This window comes from Neovison vison, chromosome 7 (genome assembly GCF_020171115.1).
Source record: "Neovison vison isolate M4711 chromosome 7, ASM_NN_V1, whole genome shotgun sequence".
Lineage (NCBI taxonomy): Eukaryota > Metazoa > Chordata > Mammalia > Carnivora > Mustelidae > Neogale > Neogale vison.
Window position 1 is genome coordinate 43,526,959 of NC_058097.1, and position 7,302 is coordinate 43,534,260.

Consider the following 7,302-nt stretch of genomic DNA (forward strand, 5'->3'; position numbering starts at 1 on the left):
CTTTCTGGCAGAGGAGTAACTTTTTCCAGTCCTTTCAAATTCATCCTTTAAAAATAATTTTTGAAGATATTTTTTATTGTAAAATAGGTGCAAAACATATTTTTATTGTAAAATACCTGAAGAAAAGTGCATAGAATGTGTACGGTCAGTTCAGTGTATCTCAATACTCATGAAGAGTACATTGTTGGTATCTCAAGAAGAAATGGTCTGTGCATGCGATATTTCTGATCTCAGTCCCTAGCTGACCATTATTCTACTTGACTATTAGAGTAAAAAATATTGTAGAGGCCGCTTTTAGGCAATCAACTTGAACAATGGAAACCTGAGTAAGATAGAAGGGCCCACAGTAACTCCCTGGCTGAATACAAACAGGCCCTTCAGGAGACCCAACTGAAAAGAATCATAAGCACTAGCTGACCAATGGGTGGATACAGGTACCAGAAAAGAAAATTTCATACTTTCCATTACCTTCTTATCTTCTCCCCTTAACTACAGCCCCCCAGCCCTGCCTCACAGCAGTCTGCTTTGCTGTCAATAAACTTCTATCTCCCTTGTTCTGCCTTGGGTGAATTCTTTCACTGCCTGTGCATCTGGCTTCCACCAGATTACCCCACATTTGGTGGCCCCCATTGGATTGGGGGACCCCACAAATATCTTGGTTGTTAGTTATCTATTTAGATCACTAAATTGCTTTGAAATTTATATAAGTGCAAATCAAACTGTATGAATTTATCTTGCTAGTTGTTAAAACTCTTCATTGAATTAACTTAAAACTCCACACTAAAGGCTTTGCCAAAGGAAAAGTGTGCCCATTCAGGGATGAAAATTATTTTCCTCAGTTACTACTGTATTGTGGGACCAAAAGATCAATACTCCCTCCAAAGTTGAATGATTCACTAGGAGAACTCACAGTGAAACAATACAAAGCAAAATTAGCAAAGAGGAAAGATGCATGGAGTAAAGTCCAGGTAAAACCAGATGCATAGTTCCCAGGATCCTTTCCAAGTAGAGTCACACAATATATTAATTTCCCTTGCAACAAGTTGTGACAAAACGTGTGAAATGTTGCCGACCAGGGAAGAAGCTCATTAGAGACTCAGTACTTAGAGTTTTTATTGTGGGCTGGTCACATAGGCAGCTTCTACCAAGTGTGCATACCAGAATTTCGGAAGGAAAGCAGGTGTTTAATATAAACTGTGTGATTTGCACAAACAGGCATAGTGAGCCACTCTTATCAGGATAGCAGGACCTCCCTCTGGAAAACTAAATTCTAGATGCAAGCCAAGCACTAACTGTGCAAGCAAACCTTCTAAGGATAAGAATTCTCAGTTCTGCTAGGTTAAGGCTTTTCTGCACCCTACTGTCCTAAACAAAATGTCTGACTTTCAACAACAACAAAAATTTTTAAGACAGATGAAAAGACAGGGGAAAAAAAATCAAGATGATCCCAAGAGATTAAAAAAAAAAGAACTAAACTCAGGGGTCCTTAGCTTGTTGCTGCATAACTTCAATCTTCACCTCTGTATTTACATGGCCTTCTCTTGTATGTCTTTTCATCTTCTCTTATAAAGACATTTGAAATTGGATTTAGGTTACACACAGGTAATCCCGGTAATCTCAATAGAGATCCTTAACTTAATTTCATCTGCAAAGACCCTTTTACCAAGTAAGGTTGATGAGGGAGCAAAAGGACAAAGCTGAGGAGAAAGCACAAGCTGACATGGTCCCACCCCTAACTCCCTGGTGGGATATATTGACATTCCTCAGGCACTTCTGGCTGCCCTGAAACTAAGGGAAAGGAAAAACAAATGGTTAACTGATAAAGATCACAGTTCTTCAGGGACGCCTGGGTGGCTCAGTTGGTTAAGCAGCTGCCTTCTGCTCAGGTCATGATCCCAGCGTCGTGGGATCGAGTCCCGCATCGGGCTCCTTGCTCGGCAGGGAGCCTGCTTCTCCCTCTGCCTCTAGCCTGCCACTCTGTCTGCCTGTGCTTGTGCTCTATATCTCTCTCTCTAACAAATAAATAAAAATCTTTAAAAAGATCACAGTTCTTCAGGACAAGAGTTTCCATCAATTTATAAATGTCTTAGTGATAATCAAGAAAAATCATTCTTGGGGCACCTGGGTGGCTCAGTGGGTTAAGCCTCTGCCTTCAGTTCAGGTCATGATCCCAGGGTCCTGAGATCGAGCCCCACATCGGGCTCTCTGCTGGGTGGGGGGCCTGCTTCCTCCTCTCTCTCTGCCTGTCTCTCTGCCTACTTGTGATCTATCTGTCAAATACATAAATAAAATCTTAAAAAAAGAAAAATCATTCTTATCAATAACCTAACTTTAAGAGACCTATAACTCAATTTCCTAGAACCCTAACATCATCTTCCCCTCCACGAATGATGTGGGAAACAGAGGTAAAAGGGAATGTAAACAAAATTAAATTTCTTTAGACTGGCAGCCCACCAACAAATACTTGAGATAGAAAATCCTTTTGGAAACCTCCCTTTTCCTTACCTCCCCCAACTCCCAAGTATATAATCAGTCACCCCTCCCACTTGCAATGCATCTCTTCCTGCCACAGGTCCTGTCCCCATGCTTTAATAAGAATTATTTCTTAGCCATTGACTCTGGACCCCAACATCACCCAAAACTACCTCAAGGTCACATTCACAGATCTTGGGGGTTAGGATATGGACATAGCTATGGGGTGCCACTATTCAACCCACTACAACATGTTACTATATTTAGTCTTACCCTAATAGATTTCCCTAGAATTCTCATCCTCTTGCTACTATAAATGATACCTAGGTACTGACAACATGCAAATGTTTCTCTTTAACATGGACTATCTCAGTGCTTTAGGAGATTAAAGACAAAATTCTTCATCTCCCCCCAAAGCTTGCTCATTCCATAGTTTTTAAAAAAATGTTATCTATCTATTTATTTGAAAGAGAGAGAATGCTTGTGCATGCATGGCACACAGAGGGAGGGGCAGAGGGAGAGGGAGAGAATCCCAAGCAGACCCCCTGCTGCTCCTTGAATATACAGGCTTGTACCCAACCCATAGCATTTATGTTTTAGTGTTTTCTCTTTTTATAAATTTGCTTTATCCAAATATGTTCAAATGTTGCTACTCCTTCCTTTTGGTTTGCTCAAATATTTTCTTCTTAGTTAAGCTTTTCCTAACTATTCTATTTAAAATTACAATTCCCAAAATAAAATCAAATACAATAAAATTGCAACACCCAGGGTGCCTGGCTATCTCAGTCAGAAAAGCATGCTACTCTTGATCCCAGGGTTGTGAGTTCAAGCCCTACATTTGGTGTAGAGATTACTTAAATAAATAAAAGTTTAAAAAATGTAATTTCTTTGGCACTATCTCATTTTTAAGCTTTCCTTCTCTCTACAGAGTTTACCGTTATCTGGAATGCTATATATTTCATTTACACATTCATTGGCCACTTTCCCTGACTAGAATGTAAACTCCTTGAGGAAAGGAAATTTGGGCCATTTTGTTCACCGATGCTTGGAATGGAATAGAACCTGGCACAGATAAAGGACTCACTAGGTCACACTGAGCTACTAAATGAAGAAATACAGTGTTTGACCAGAACAGGAAATAGGCACTCTCATAATTTTTTTGGTGGGAATGGAAAGTGATTCATCTTATGTGGATTGCAAATATTTATATATAACCTCTGGCCCAGCACTTCTTAAAGGATTTTGTTACAAAAGTGCATACACATCTATACAAAATCAAGTATATATATTATTCCAGAATTGTAGAACCTGAAAACATACTAAATATTCACTTATATGCTATTAAAGTATGACACTTTCCCTACCATAAAACACAATACCACCATACAAAAGAATAATAAATATGTATTAATATGGGATATCTTCTAAGAAATAATAGTGAGTAAAAAAACCTAGATGCTTTATAGTATACTAACATTTGTGAAAAATAAAGATGAGCGGCTTTATATACATAGATATGTTGGTGTAAATATAGAATTTTACATATGAAATTCTTTTACAAAGAATTTTACATATGAAACTAGTTAGAGTAGATGCAGATGGAAAAGAGAAATTGTTGAAAGGGAGACTTTTTTCCACTATAACCTTATTTAAATATTTAAGATGAATGAGATAATTCCTTCACAGACAATTGTGAATAAAAAAGGTTGGCTGAAAAGAGAGCTAGGAGGAAAGCAGCAACCATTTTTAAGCTAGTAGCTTCAAGAGGTGATGGAAGTTGCTGAAATATGGCTATGGGAAATAAGAGACAATTGGAAATGCAGATGTAAAATATAATCCTGAGCAAGTGATAGAAAGATAGAAAATGGAATGTAATAAAAAAAAAGAAACTTCAGTGTGCAACAATACTAGTTTTGAAATACTAAAGATTAAAAAATTTTTATTTATTTACTTATCAGAGAGGGGGGGGCACAAGCAGGGGAGCAGCAGGCAGAGGGAGAATCAGGATCCCCACTGAGCATGGAGACTGATGTAGGACTCTGCGGAACTTGATCCCAAGACTCTGGAATCATGACCCCAGCTGAAGGCAAATGCTTAACTGACTGAGCCAGGCATCCAAGACTGCAGATTTGTGAAGGACTGACCGCATATGTAGACTATGACAATGAAGAGAATATGGTCCTCTAGGATTACTTAAATAAAAGAGGGCACTGATGGAGAAGAATGATGACAGAAGGATTCACATCAGCTAAGACTCAAGGAGAGTAGGGCCTATAAAGGAAAGCCTGAAAAACATTTCAGTGGTGTCAGCTCTCTCACTGAACATCTGTGTTCTGCCTTAACCCAAGCATATCTGCCTGGTTCTCAGTCACTCACTTGGAGAGAACTTCATTTACATTTCCTCTATTCACTACCCATGGCCTCTTTTCTTGTTCCAACTTAAAGATTTTATCCAGTTTGGTGATGTGATAGCCTATATATAGGAAAATGACATAAGACTGAATTTTAATTCAAGCACCATCCCCAAAGTCACCCCATAAAGAGGAATAAAGTAGATACCTTTTACCTTTAAAGGTTGAGCATATACAATTATATGGCAGAGGGCTTGAGGATACCTGAAACTTGTTATCTCAAAGCTGAATCTATTATGCTATGTAAAGGTTCTAAATATTTCAGAAATGGAAAAGAGACAACACTTTACTTTCAAAAGTTGAATTATACAGTGAGCTATCCATGTTTAATATGACAAGGTTGCTCTAGTTCGCCAGCATCACATCCCTGTACAGCATCCTCTGAACATCTTTTAATTGTGGTTGATACTTCTGGTTGAATTGAACAATTACATCTCCGAACATTTACTCTACCAATGACTCCCCCCCCAAAAAAAAACAGAAAAGAGTAAATGTCTGGGGGCAAGGTTATAGAGAAAACAGGTACCCCTATAGCAAAATATGCCCCGTTTAATACGTCATACTGATTTGTTATTCTATTCCAGAACAAATGGTTGGAATCTTTAGCGTTTATATAAAAATGCTAAAGTTATTTATTATATAAATTAAAATTTAGGTTTTCCCTCTTAAAAATCAAAGCTCCAGGAAGATATACACTATTAATAATTTGAAGAGAAAATGAGGCTTGTAGGATTCAAATTCCTCCCCCATCTCAGGCACCCATGCTGAGATGACCTACATTCAGGTAATCACGCAAATACTCATACTGGCAGGAATTCAGACCCTGTTGTCCCACTAGCTGCACTCAAATACCTCAACCACACACACCCATGATGTGACCTTCCAGCCTCCCTAAGCCCCACACATAATCTTGATCCACCACTCCGTCACACTCATCAGTTTCACCCACATGCAGTTTCTCTTTCACTCAACTATCCTCCCTCCCCCCTCAACCAGTCACACATGTAATCTCACCACTGTCTCACATGGGACCTCCTTTGTCCACTTTCACATACATGACTGGGCTTGAAGATTCCTCCCTTTCAAACTCCCCAGGCTGGTTTGGTCACAGATGCTCAGGTCCCCGTTTGGGTATGTTCTTCTGACAAGGTCCGCAGCATCCTGCCTCAAGAGCATCTGTTTGTATTCCTAGGGCAAAGCGGAATTCTGAGCATCATCCCCCAAAGCACTTAAGTGCGGCCAGAGCCTCGCCTCAGTGCCTAGAGGACCCAGCTTACCTTGGCCAGGTACATCGCGAAGTCTAGGACTGCATTTCCCAGGAAGCTTAGGGCCCAGTGTGTTGCAGGGTGAGTCGTCAAAGAGCTGCGCTGGGGGCTTTGTCAACGAAAACCTGCACCAGGTAAGTTAAACAGGTAAGGAAGACTTTATTGAAGACTGTCGCAATGGAGAAGAGAGACTGAACTCAACTCAGTATTTAATAATAGCTGGGATTTTTATCCAAGGGGCACGGTGAAAGAGTCAGTGGATAGAAAACTACTAAGAGGAGCTTGGTTAAATATCAAAAGCAGGGGGATTCTTGCTGAACTAGGGTTAGCAGGTCAAGGACGAGACCTAGTCAAGAGAAGGGCTGGGAGGAGGCTGACTACAGTTTGGTCGACGGAGTCCTAATCAGCTGAAACTCGCAGAAGCCTCCGTTGCTCTGCTCAGCCGGAAGACGCAGTTTTGGCTGAGTCCAGGCTCTTTGCTACAGGAGAGTCCAGATATCCAGGAGACCGCTTTTTAGCAACCGGTCCCTACATCTGTACTACATCTCCCAGAGGCCTCTAGGCTCAGTGCTCCCTCCCGCGAGAACCAGCCCCTCTCCTGAGGAGTAGGCGGGATCTTCTGGCGGGTTCGGGCAAACGGCCTCGGGTGCTGCGGAGCTGTAGCGTTCGAGTAGTTCCAAGTAGAGTACAGGGGTGCTGACCCTTCGAAGGAGTCGTAGGTGAGGTGGCCTGGAGCCCGGGGTTGGCGCCGGGTGGCTGGAACCTCTGGCCCGTCCGGGGTGTGTGGGGGAGCCTGCTGAGCAGGAGAGATTGTGAGGAGGGTGTGTGTCTAAATGTGACTGTGTCTCTATGTCAGTGTGAGCGTGTACGGAACTGTGAGGGCGGGGAGGAGGGCTTGATTTGCGGTTATGATTGTTCATGTGTGATGAGGTTTAATTGTGTGACCGGGTTTTTGCGAGTGTAGTGTTCTTTGACCGCGTTTGTAAAGATGGGTGTCTTCTTCGTGCGTGTTAGTTTATGACCATTTGCTGAACTGTGGGTGTGAGATGCCTTAACTGTGAGATCTGTGATTGTGTTTACCCATGGCGTATGTATTTTTGATATTATTGGTGTAGGGTGCGTGTCAATTCTTTGTTGTCGCTGTGTCCCCATGA

The 7,302-nt window shown here is 41.3% G+C and overlaps 1 protein-coding gene across 1 annotated transcript in view; it reads left to right on the forward strand.

The window, feature by feature from the left end:
• The first annotated feature begins 6,757 nt into the window (after positions 1-6,757).
• LOC122911597 (zinc finger protein 420) overlaps positions 6,758-7,302 on the forward strand; it is a 186,268-nt gene continuing 185,723 nt past the window's right edge. Inside the window, exon 1 of the mRNA XM_044256441.1 lies at positions 6,758-6,867. The gene's annotated coding sequence lies outside the window, so the exon portion shown is untranslated. The remainder of the gene's footprint in view (positions 6,868-7,302) is intronic.